The sequence below is a fragment of the Sebastes umbrosus genome, chromosome 13 (genome assembly GCF_015220745.1).
Source record: "Sebastes umbrosus isolate fSebUmb1 chromosome 13, fSebUmb1.pri, whole genome shotgun sequence".
NCBI classification, from domain to species: domain Eukaryota; kingdom Metazoa; phylum Chordata; class Actinopteri; order Perciformes; family Sebastidae; genus Sebastes; species Sebastes umbrosus.
This window is the reverse complement of record NC_051281.1, coordinates 31,078,820-31,090,307: the sequence shown is the minus strand read 5'-3', so window position 1 is coordinate 31,090,307 and position 11,488 is coordinate 31,078,820. Positions and strand designations below refer to the sequence as shown.

The 11,488-nt window shown below is 45.0% G+C and overlaps 1 long non-coding RNA gene across 1 annotated transcript; it reads left to right on the top strand.

Annotated features, from left to right (window-relative positions):
* Positions 1 to 9,251: 9,251 nt before the first annotated feature.
* Positions 9,252 to 10,192, top strand: LOC119499889. The gene is made up of 2 exons (XR_005209478.1): positions 9,252 to 9,593; positions 10,097 to 10,192. It is a non-coding gene; the product is annotated as an uncharacterized LOC119499889 (long non-coding RNA).
* Positions 10,193 to 11,488: the final 1,296 nt, after the last annotated feature.

Below are 11,488 nucleotides of genomic sequence, written 5' to 3'. Positions count from 1 at the left end.
CCTGTCGAACTTCACCCAGTATGTGACCTGTAACACAAGACACAATAAGACCCTGGACCTGCTGTATGCCAACATTAAGGAGGCATACAGCGCCACTGTTCTCCCCCCCCTTGGCGGTTCAGACCACAACCTCATCAGGCTTGTGCCAACATACAAGCCTGTTGTCAGGAGGCAGCCCGCCACCACCAGGACTGTTCAGCAGTGGTCAGTGGAAGTTGAGGAGGAGCTGAGGGAGTGTTACAGGTCAACAGACTGGGAGTTGTTTGACAGGGTCCACGGTGAGGACATCGATGGGCTCTCCCACTGCATCACAGACTACATTAGGTTCTGTGAGGAGAGCATCGTACCCACCAAAAAGGTACGCTGCTTTCCTAACAACAAGCCCTGGATCAATGGGGACATTAAAGCCCTGTTGAACAGGAAGAAGAGGGCGTTCATGGCCGGGGACATTGAGGGGGCCAAGGTTGCCCAGAAGGAGCTGAAGAAGGAGCTGAGGGCGGCCAAGGACACCTACAAGGACAGACTGGAGGGGAGACTACAGGCCGACAGCTCCAGGGAGGTGTGTGTGTGTGGGGGGGGGGTTCAGGAAGATAACTGGCTACAAACAGCCGAGCCCTGGTGTTGAGGGGACCCAGGAACATGCAAATGAGCTAAACCTGTTTTTCAACAGGTTTGACCGACCAACCCCCATGAGCTCAGCAGGACAGCCTGGGTCCTCACTCACCAACACCAGTGCCCCCCCTCCACACCTCTCCTTCCCCTTCCCCTCCTTCCCCCCCCTTCCACACCACTCCTCCTCCCCCCAGCACTCCCTTCCACACCTCTCCTCCTCCCCCCAGCACCCATCCCCAGGAGGCAGCAGCAGCTTGCCCCCCCCATACCTACCCTGAGGAGCACATCCACAGCATGTCCTTTGCACCTGGAGACATTGCAACATCCACCCTGATCATCACAAGGGGCCAGGTGAGGAAGCAGCTCTCAAAGATCAGCGTGAACAAGGCCAGGGGACCAGACAACATCAACCCCAGGGTGCTCAAGGCGTGTGCTGGGGAGCTGGCAGCAGCGTTCCAGCACCTCTTCAGCCTCTCCCTGAGGCTGAAGAAGGTTCCCCAGCTCTGGAAGACCTCCTGCATCGTCCCGGTGGCCAAGAAGGGACACCCCAGCACCCCCAATGACTACAGGCCAGTTGCTCTGACGTCACACGTCATGAAGATCTTTGAGAGACTGGTTCTGCAGCACCTCAAGCCCCTTGTGAGCGACTTCCGGGACCCCCTGCAGTTTGCATACAAGGAAAACATCGGTGTGGATGATGCCATCACCTACATGCTCCACAGAGCCTACACTCACCTGGAGAGGCCGCACAGCACTGTAAGAATATTGTTCTTTGACTTCTCCAGTGCCTTCAACACCATCCTGCCACTCCGGCTAGCTGAGAAGCTCTCAGTGATGCAGGTAGATCATGGCCTGGTGGCCTGGATTACGGACTACCTCACCAGCAGACCACAGTATGTCAGACTGCAGGGCAGCCTGTCAGATGTGCTGGTGAGCAACACCGGCGCCCCCCAAGGAACTGTGCTGTCTCCCTTCCTGTTCACCACCTACACCTCCGACTTTCGCTTCCACTCGGGTACATGCCACCTACAGAAGTTCTCCATCGTCAGCTGCATCACAGATGACAACGAGGAGGAGTACGGAGCCCTGGTGGAGAACTTCATAGGGTGGTGTGATAGCAATCACCTGCAGCTCAACATTGGAAAGACCAAGGAGCTGGTGGTGGACTTCCGGCGGAGCACGAGGCCCCCAACTCCCATCACCATCCGAGGGGAGGAGGTGGAGGTGGTGGACACCTAGAAGTTCCTGGGAGTACATATGAACAGTAGACTTGACTGGACTGATAACACCGAGGCCCTCTACAGGAAGGGACAGAGCAAACTGTTCTTCCTGAGGAGGCTCAGGTCTTTTAATGTATGCAATAGGCTGCTGCAGATGTTTTACCAGTCTGTAGTAGCCAGTGTTCTCTTTTTCGCTGTGGTATGTTGGGGGGGTAACATGAACACAAGGGATGCCAACAGACTGAACAGGCTGGTGAGGAGGGCCGGCTCTGTGGTTGGATCTGAGCTGGACGGTCTGGAGGTGGTGGCAGAGGGCAGGATGAGGAGGAAGCTGGACGCTATCCTGGAAAACCCCTTCCACCCCCTCCATGATGAGCTAGTCAAGATGAGGAGCACCTTCAGCCACAGACTCATCCCTCCTCGGCACAACACAAAGCACCTGGGTCAATCCTTCATGCTGGTAGCCATCAGGCTCCACAACCAAGGCTGACCCCCATATGACAACTATTAGGACTTTTAAGAAATTTAAACATGCACTATCTGGCGCACTTTACACTCACTTTACACTATACATTCTATATACCACTTTATTGCTGACTGCACATATGTACATATTACATTCATTTATTTATTTATTTATTGTACATACTACATTTATTTATTGACGGACTGTACACACTATGTTCACCCATTCACTCTGTATCTTTTATATCTCTATTATTGTCTTTAGAATTTTTGTATACCTTTACCTCTCCTGTGATTCACTCTGTTTGCTGATGTTGCTGCTTTGACACCTGAATTTCCCTCCGGGGATTAATAAAGGTTCATCTTATCTTATCTTATCTTATCTTAATACATGTCTTTATAGTGTTTGGGGGCGTTACTTATGTTAATAACTGTCCATATTCAGTGTTTGGGGTGTTTGCTATGTTTATACCTTCCCTTATAGTGTTTGGGGCGTCACCTACACTAATACCCACCTTTAGCGCCCGGACACACTGGGAACGTCAGGAGTACACGGCGGCTGCGTTGCGCGGCGGCTGCGTTGCGCGGCGGCTGCGTTGCGTGTCGGCTGCGTTGCGTGGTGGCTACGTGATGGACGTGTCAGGTGTTCACACCAGCTGCATTTCAGCTGCGTTTCTGCTGCTGCAGCTGTCAACCCTTTCTTTCCACATAGAGTGTGTCTTTTAATGGTCATTTCATTTCATTATAAATATAATTTATATTTATTTTAGACTGAGAAAGGTTAAGAAACTTGGGGTAATTTGTAAATAATAGTAATAATCCACAATTAAAACTGTGTATTTTATTCATTCATGTTCTAGAACACTGTCCGGCACATATTTCAGAATATTAGCCTCGTGTTAACAAATGAAGGAATTCTGCCCACAGAAAAAACGCTTGAGGGCTTTTATTTCGAAATGAAAGCAGGAGGTGTTGATTTAAACACCATACTTTATCAATTCATGGAGCTGTCTAAGTCACTGCAAGTTCCACAGCACAGACTGCTCATATTTCAATAGATCACCTTCACTGTCTGTGACATATTCTACAGATGTTTAGACATCAAAACTGTAGTAATGTAGCTGGTATGATGTAATATACTGTCAATAGATCACTTTCACTGTCTGTTGTTGCTGTGAGACGCACGCGGCACGCGTCAACAATAGGCGAGACCTCTATTCTCTAGATAAGACGCGCATGAGACGGGCAGTGTGGCTGCTCTAACCTGTTAACACGGACGCCGAAATAAAAACAACACGCCATGCCACGCAGCCGCCACGCAGCCGCCACGCGCTCCTGACGTTCCTGGTGTGTCCGGGCTGTTATAGTGTTTGGGGTGTTAGCTATACTAATACCTGCCCTTATAGTGTTTGGGGTGTTAGCTATACTAATACCTGCCCTTATAGTGTTTGGGGTGTTAGCTATGCTTATACCTTCCCTTATAGTGTTATAGTGTTTCAAATTTAGACTTTTGTCCATCCAAATTCCCAAGTATTTCTAATTGTCAACAGACTGAATAGAGACACCAACAAGAGTTTTAAAGGCCGTGGAAAGGAAATTCAGAGTTTTGTTTCTAACCAAATTATAAATGTTGGAAAATAATGACTGAAAACATGTGCAAAGACTGTGAACGTTGTAGTACTGGATTGTGGAGTTATACCGTTAAACTGTTTTTGGCGGGGCTGAAATCATGGCTCGATGACGCACTAGAGCCATGATTAACATAACTCCACCGATCTGAAGTTATGTTGGCTAGCTCAGTTGGTAGAGCGGGCGTCTCATGTTGGCACGATCGTGGGTTCAAGTCCTGCATTTTCATCACTGATTTTGTTCTGTATTGTATTTTCATAATTGTAATCCATCGCATGTCCTATGTATATTTATTATTTTCTGTAAACTAACTAAACTAAAAATGAATAGTCAGTATGGAGTACCAGGGCCACGAATGTCTTTGAGACTACCAGGACCACAAAAGCAAGCACTTTGTACACGGCCCCGGCAGCGAGGTCCGGGCGGGGGGCGCTGTAAAGATAGCGGCCGCAAGCCGCGAGCCTTTCCAAGCCGACCGACCGCCTCGGATGAAATGCGAGCTAGCCAGCACCGTGAAGAGGGGAGAGGAGATCCGCGAGGGGACACACCGAGCGGCCGTCCCTAACCCGCCGAGTTCAATCCTCGGGGGACTGTACGCCCTCCACGGGCTGAGCCTCGATCAGAAGGACTCAGGCCCCATTTCCCCAATCCCCCACCTGACGGCGCTGGGCTTTTCCCTCTTCGCTCGCCGCTACTGAGGGAATCCTGTCCTGCACCTTCCCCTCTTGTGGGTGTGGTTTCAGCCATGGATCTATTAACAGAGGTTTCAGGTTTCAGCGCCTTCAGCGACATGCCCCCAGCGTCTCAGAGCAGAGAATACTGCTAATTTTCACATGATTTTGAAAGCTAATTTTATATACTTGGTGATTTTTTTAATAATTCAAATTTGGCTGGGTGGTTAGTAACACTTTTTTCTGTGGTGTGACTAACCCAGAATGCATATTTATTTTTGCTTTACACAGATTTTAATAGAAAGGTTTGGAACTTTTGTTCGCCCAGCAGAGAAAATCATAGTATTAGTTTTCGTTGAGTTTAAAAGCAATTTCAGATCCGACAGAGCATGTTGCAGGGTGTTAAAGTCAGTCTGCAGATTAGAAAATGCTGTCTCTGCGGTGGGGGCACAGGAGTTCATGACTGTGTCATCTGCATAGAGATGGTACTTGCAGAATCTGAGCTTCTCACAGATGTTATTAATATAAACTAGAAAAAGCAAGGGTCCCAAGACAGATCCTTGCGGAACATCCATCTCAAGAGTGACCAGGTCAGACAAGACGTCACTGTGTTTAACAATCTGAGAACAATTAATCAGATAACTGTGGAACTTCTTTTCCGCTTTACATCCAATGCTGGCATTCTGCAAGTTGTTAATGAGTAAAGGGTGGTCCACAGTATCGAAAGCCTTAGTAAGATCAATGAACAGTGGCACACATGTACGTTTGTTGTCCATAGCCTCTTAGATGTCATCAATGACCTTCAAAGTGGCGGTTACTGTACTATGCCTCGAACGGAACCCATATTGCATGTTGTTTCAAATATTGAATGATTCCATGTGGGATTTCAGTTGGGTAGCGACTAATGTTTCCAATATTTTTGAGAGGACAGAGAGATTAGAAATAGGCCTGTAGTTGTTCATGTCAGATCGGTTGCCAGCTTTAAAAAGGGGTGACATATAAGCTTGCTTCCAAGTAACTGGAACCTGATTAAAACCAATAGACATGTTAAAATGTGGGTGAGGGGCTCTGCAATAACCAATGCAGCGGCCTTTAACAGGTAGGGGTCCAGGCCATTGGGCCCAGGTGCCTTTTTGGGGTCAATTGTATTTAATGCATTGAGAACGTCAGTGACTTGGAAGGCTTTAGAATCAAATGAATGAGAAGAGGAAGAGGGCATAACCGATGGTGTGAAACACTCTGAAGATACAGCTGGGGTTGAGGGAGACAGTTGATCAAAAATACGACCTGCCTTCTCAAAAAGACTGTTAAAGGCATTCAGCATATCACGTTTGTCTGTGACAGAGGTATATCCAATTTTCAATTCCTGGGGACAATGTGATACTTTTTTGCAATAACCAATGCAGCGGCCTTTAACAGGTAGGGGTCCAGGCCATTGGGCCCAGGTGCCTTTTTGGGGTCAATTGTATTTAATGCATTGAGAACGCAGTGACTTGGAAGGCTTTAGAATCAAATGAATGAGAAGAGGAAGAGGGCATAACCGATGGTGTGAAACACTCTGAAGATACAGCTGGGGTTGAGGGAGACAGTTGATCAAAAATACGACCTGCCTTCTCAAAAAGACTGTTAAAGGCATTCAGCATATCACGTTTGTCTGTGACAGAGGTATATCCAATTTTCAATTCCTGGGGACAATGTGATACTTTTTTGTTCTGTAGTACTTTGATTATCTGCCAGAATTTGGAGTGGTTAGTATAACAGTCATTATTGCTCGGAGCCAGATAGATTTGTCCCCACTCATCAATTTGTCCACGTCCTGGAACACATTAAACAGAACCTTATCATAATCACCTTTTATGTTTGTTTTTTTTTACATCTGTTGCAATGTGCTTATATTTGTTATGCAGTCACGGTGGCCGAGAGGTTAAGGTGTTGGGCTCGAAATCCAATGGGGTTTCCCTGCACAGGTTTGAATCCTGTGTGCAACGACTTTTTGGGGGCGGCAGTAGCTCAGGCCATAAGGACTTGGTTTGGGAACTGGAGGGTTGCCGGTTCAAGTCCCCACATGGACAAATCTAACAAAGTGTCACTGTCTGGCTTAAGTGGATTGATTCTGGTAGGGCTATCAATAAATTGTACTAGATTTAAAGAGTTACAGGCCAGCTTGAAACTCTCAGATTTGTCACTTAGCCAGTCCCAATTCAAATCACCAATTACAATCGTTTCAGATTTACAAAAATTTAACGACACCTCAGCTAAATTCAACACTGTTTCACAAATAGCAGAGGTAGGTCTATAGCAACCAATACTTGTAAGTTGGGCATTTGCAATGGTAATGTTTAGGGCCAGAAGTTCAAATTGTCTTGGGATTGACTGGGAAAGTAAAACTGACACATGAAATTTATTTGAAACACAAATAGCAACACCACCTGCCCTTCCTTAACGATCTGTTCTAAAAACATTGTAACCACCAACATGTATATTGTCACAGAAGGTTGAACCCATGTCTCAGAGATCACAACAATGTCCGGGTTAGCAGTCATTAACCAGGTATTCAGTTGGTCCACTTTGGGCAATAGACTCCTTGCATTAATGTGAAGAAAGCCAATTCCATGCCTGTTGGCAAATTCAGTTGGAGTTGATAGAACTGTGTAAATCCTCAGAAGGAGCCCGGGGGGGGGGGGGGTTACATTGATATTACCAGAGACAAACAAGAGCAATAAAATCAGTGTCTGTGAGAGAGACTTTTTGTCATTGGGAGAGGGATTAGGCCTATGGTGAGAGAACACACTGGTTGAAGCCATGTGAAACAACAGAATCGAGCACTAGTAGAGCACAGAAGAGAACATTTTTCGTATACGGTCAAGTATTAATACATTATATTATCAGCTTGTGGTGAAGTTTGTCGTGATTTGTCCATTTAGCTGAAGGTCATAAACTCCCGTCGCAAGTAAAAGTCCAGCTGCCCACCAGCTCAGATGCAGCGCCTCCATCGGCCGGACCTCCAGCAACTCCATAGAGAGTTCCAAAGCGATCGCAGCGACAGCAGCACTTAGATCGGGGGAGAGCGGGTCAAGCAGTCGCCAAAGGTAAACAAACTACCTGTAGGTAGAGCCCAGCTGCAGCCACGGCCAAACACCCGACCTCGGACTGGACTCCAGTAATTTATTAACCTTAACCTTAACCGTAGCCTTATTAAAATAACGATTTCAAATCGATTTGAAGCTTTGAAGCTTCTAAGGCATTTAAAATGCTTTCAAAATGTTTTAAAATGCTGCTCAGGACAAGTGACAAGACAAAAAACACGCAGACAAGCACAGGGCTGCAATGGGACCACCATCTTTGACCACCTGAGTGTCTCGACTCATGCATGAATCTCAATCAGAATCAGACATGCCCACTTCATGATAATCACATGCAGTTTGGGGCAAGTCATAGTCAAGTCAGCACACTGATACACTGACAGCTGTTGTTGCCTGTTGGGCTGCAGTTTGCCATGTTATGATTCAAGCATATTGTTTTATGCTAAATGCAGTACCTGTGAGGGTTTCTGGACAATATCTGTCATTGTTTTGTGTTGTTTTGTTTATTGATTTCCAATAATAAATATAAATGTACATTTGCATAAAGCAGCATATTTGCCCACACCCATCTTAATAAGTATATTAAATAATTGATAAATCCTCATTTAATCGCGAATAATCGCAAATTAATAAAAAAAAAGTATCTGTTCAAAATACGTTATACTTAACTATGGACAATTATGCGATTAACCACGCTTTAATATTTTAATCGATTTACAGCCCTAAAAATTACACTTTTATCGAACATGTAACACAATACAAATAACGTTGAATCAAATCATGTTAAATCAAAGTCATGCAAGATAAAGAGGTCAGTGTTGATAAACAAGAAGCTTCAGTGGCCTAAATCACATCCTGCGTGGGAGCATTTTATCCTGGGCTACCTCTAAAGCTCTGCAATAAGGAGGAAAGTTGCAAGCAGGGGGCCCGTTAATGCTGAGATGCACACAGGCAGCCAGATGGTCACCCTGCAGCCTGTTCCTCAGGTCAGTCTTCACCTGTAAATGCAGTAACAATCACTTGACAATTAATAGGTTTGGGGTCAGTGGGGTTGAAATTTGAGAGAAGTCAAATATTGAATCTGAATACAGATTACCCAGTTCATGGTGAAAGCCCGCTCACACTTCACACTTGAGATTGGTAAATCAATGGCAGCAAGCTTGCTCAGAGCCAGATAGATTTGTCCCCACTCATCAATTTGCGATGCCAGCTTCACCATAAGGCGCTGCTGGTCCACGTCCTGAAACACATTAAACAGAACCTTATCAGAATCATTTTTATATTTTTAATCATCTTTATAGGCCAAGTACGTGTGCACATACGAGGCATTTGACTCTGTTTTTTTTTTGTTGCATCTCTCGCAATGTGCTTACACAGAAATAGATATAACAGCTTGGGCCGAGGACAACGAAGCCGGACAAATAGAGGAAAAGCATAGGCAGGACTATGTACAGTTATGTTACGTTGTTGTTAGTATGTTAGTTATGTACACAAGTAGTGAATAAATAGGTGTATAAATTAATATTATATATAAACCGTGTATATATTCTATATAATATAAACACTGTCAAGTCAAACTGAAGTTTCGGAAAATTAAGATTTATAAATATTAATAAATAGAAATTAAGAAAATAATATAAATAGAAAAATAGAAAAGAAATAAATCAGAAAGTAATTTGTAAATTAATAAGTCCAGTAGCAAAACTGAGTGCTCAGTGAGTAAAGCAGAGGGAGGGAAGTAATTAATCAAATTACGCCCGGAGTTTATAAAAGCAACACTCCTCAGTGCCACAGGGAAAAGGGTCCTGAAAATACAGCGGAGCGCTAACTAGCAGGGCTTGCATTCAAACCAGGACTGCAATCTGCAGTAAAACTGTGCGAAAAGAACATCTACAAAGTGTGAGAGGCAGCCGGTAAGGATACTGAATCACTTTAAGAGACTGTTTTCCTGGCGGAGATCACTATTGCTGGTGTTTTAGTCCGTCTGTTTGTGCCGGTGGTTGACTTTGTTTGTTTTGAGTGTCCGATGGATGATGCGGTGAGAGGCACGGTGAATTGTGGGGGCTTATGGGAAATGTAGTTTAGGATTGCTACGTGATTTGATATGAACTCAAAAGTAATTATGAAATATAAGATACTTTGTGCTTAATTAAATAATTAAAAATAGTAATTAAATAAAATAATATAATGCACATATGTATGTATATGTATATATGTATATGTGTGTGTGTATATATATATATATTACCTTTATGTTAAGGCTTATTTGTATTTGATATGAGACATTTAATGGGAGTGTGTGTATTAACTTAAATAAGGAGTAATGAATTTTGCATAGTCTCTCTCTTTGTTCTTATTTATACTTATTTTGTAATAATATGAATATTTTCTTTTCTGTATTTTTTCTATTTGAAAGGTTTTTCACCTAACGCCTAATGGCTAATGGCTAATCACTAAAGTGAAATGAACCTGCAACTCAACCTAAAAATAAAGGAGAGAAAAAGGAAAAGCTGTTTCATTGAGTGGATTCCAGTTAAAATCTTACAGTGGATGTTTCAGTCTCTTTCAAGTTTGGACAACGCACATAATTAAACAATAACTTGACAAACACTGATCAGCCATAACATTATGACCACTGACAGGTGAAGTGAATAGCATTGATTATCTGGTTACCATGGCAAGTGGCAGTGGGGGGTATATAATAAGCAGTCACAGTGGCCGAGAGGTTAAGGTGTTGGACTCGAAATCCAATGGGGTTTCCCCGCACACGTTCGAATCCTGATGATTTTTTGCGGGCGGCAGTAGCTCAGTCCATAGGGACTTGGCTCCGGAACCGGAGAGTTGCTGGTTCAAGTCCCCTCATGGACCAAGTATGCGGTAAATTGGTCGCTGGAGAGATGCCAGTTTACCTCTTGGGCACTGCCAAGGTGCCCTTGAGCAGGGCACCAAACCGCCTGTCAGGGGCAGCCCCCTCGCTCTGACATCTCTCTCATTAACGCATGTATATAGGTCCTGTTTGTGCATGTGTGTGTGTCCTGTATATAACAGAGTGAAAAAAATTTAATTTCCCCTCAGGGATTAAAAAAGTGCCTTTCTCCTTCTCCTTCTCCTTCTCCTTCTCCTTCTCCTTCTCCTTCTTCTTCTTCTTAGACAGCAAGTGAACATTTTGAACTGTGAACTTTGTGTTGGAAGTAGAAAAAAGGGGCCAGCGTAAGGATGTGGGCGACTTTGACAAGGACCAGATAGTGCTGACTAGACGACCGGGTCAGAGCATCTCCAGAACTGCAGCTCTTGTGGGATGTTCCCGGTCTGCAGTGGTCAGGACCTACCAAAAGTGGTCCAAGGAAGGAGAACTGGTGAACCGGCGACAGGGTCAGACCCGAGGCTCGTTGATGCACGTGTGGAGCGAAGGCTGGCCCGTGTTGTCTGATCCAATAGAAGAGCTACTGGAGCTCAAACTGCTGAAAGAGTTAATGCTGGTTCTGATAGAAAGGTGTCAGAACACACAGTGAGGAGCAGTTTGTTGCGTATGGGGCTGCGTAGCCGCAGACCGGTCAGGGTGCCTGTGCTGACCCGTGTTCACCGCAAAAAGCGCCTACAATGGGCACTTGAGCATCAGAACTGGGCCGCGGAGCAATGGAAGAAGGTGGCCCGGTCTGATGAATCACGTTTTCTTTTACATCATGTTGATGGCAATGAGTTGGAGGTGTTGACTCGGCCTCCAAATGCTAAAACTCATCTAACTAATTTCTGGCTTTTAGGACTCATTCCTGTAGCACTGTATCTGGTGAACCTCAGTGTTCTAGAG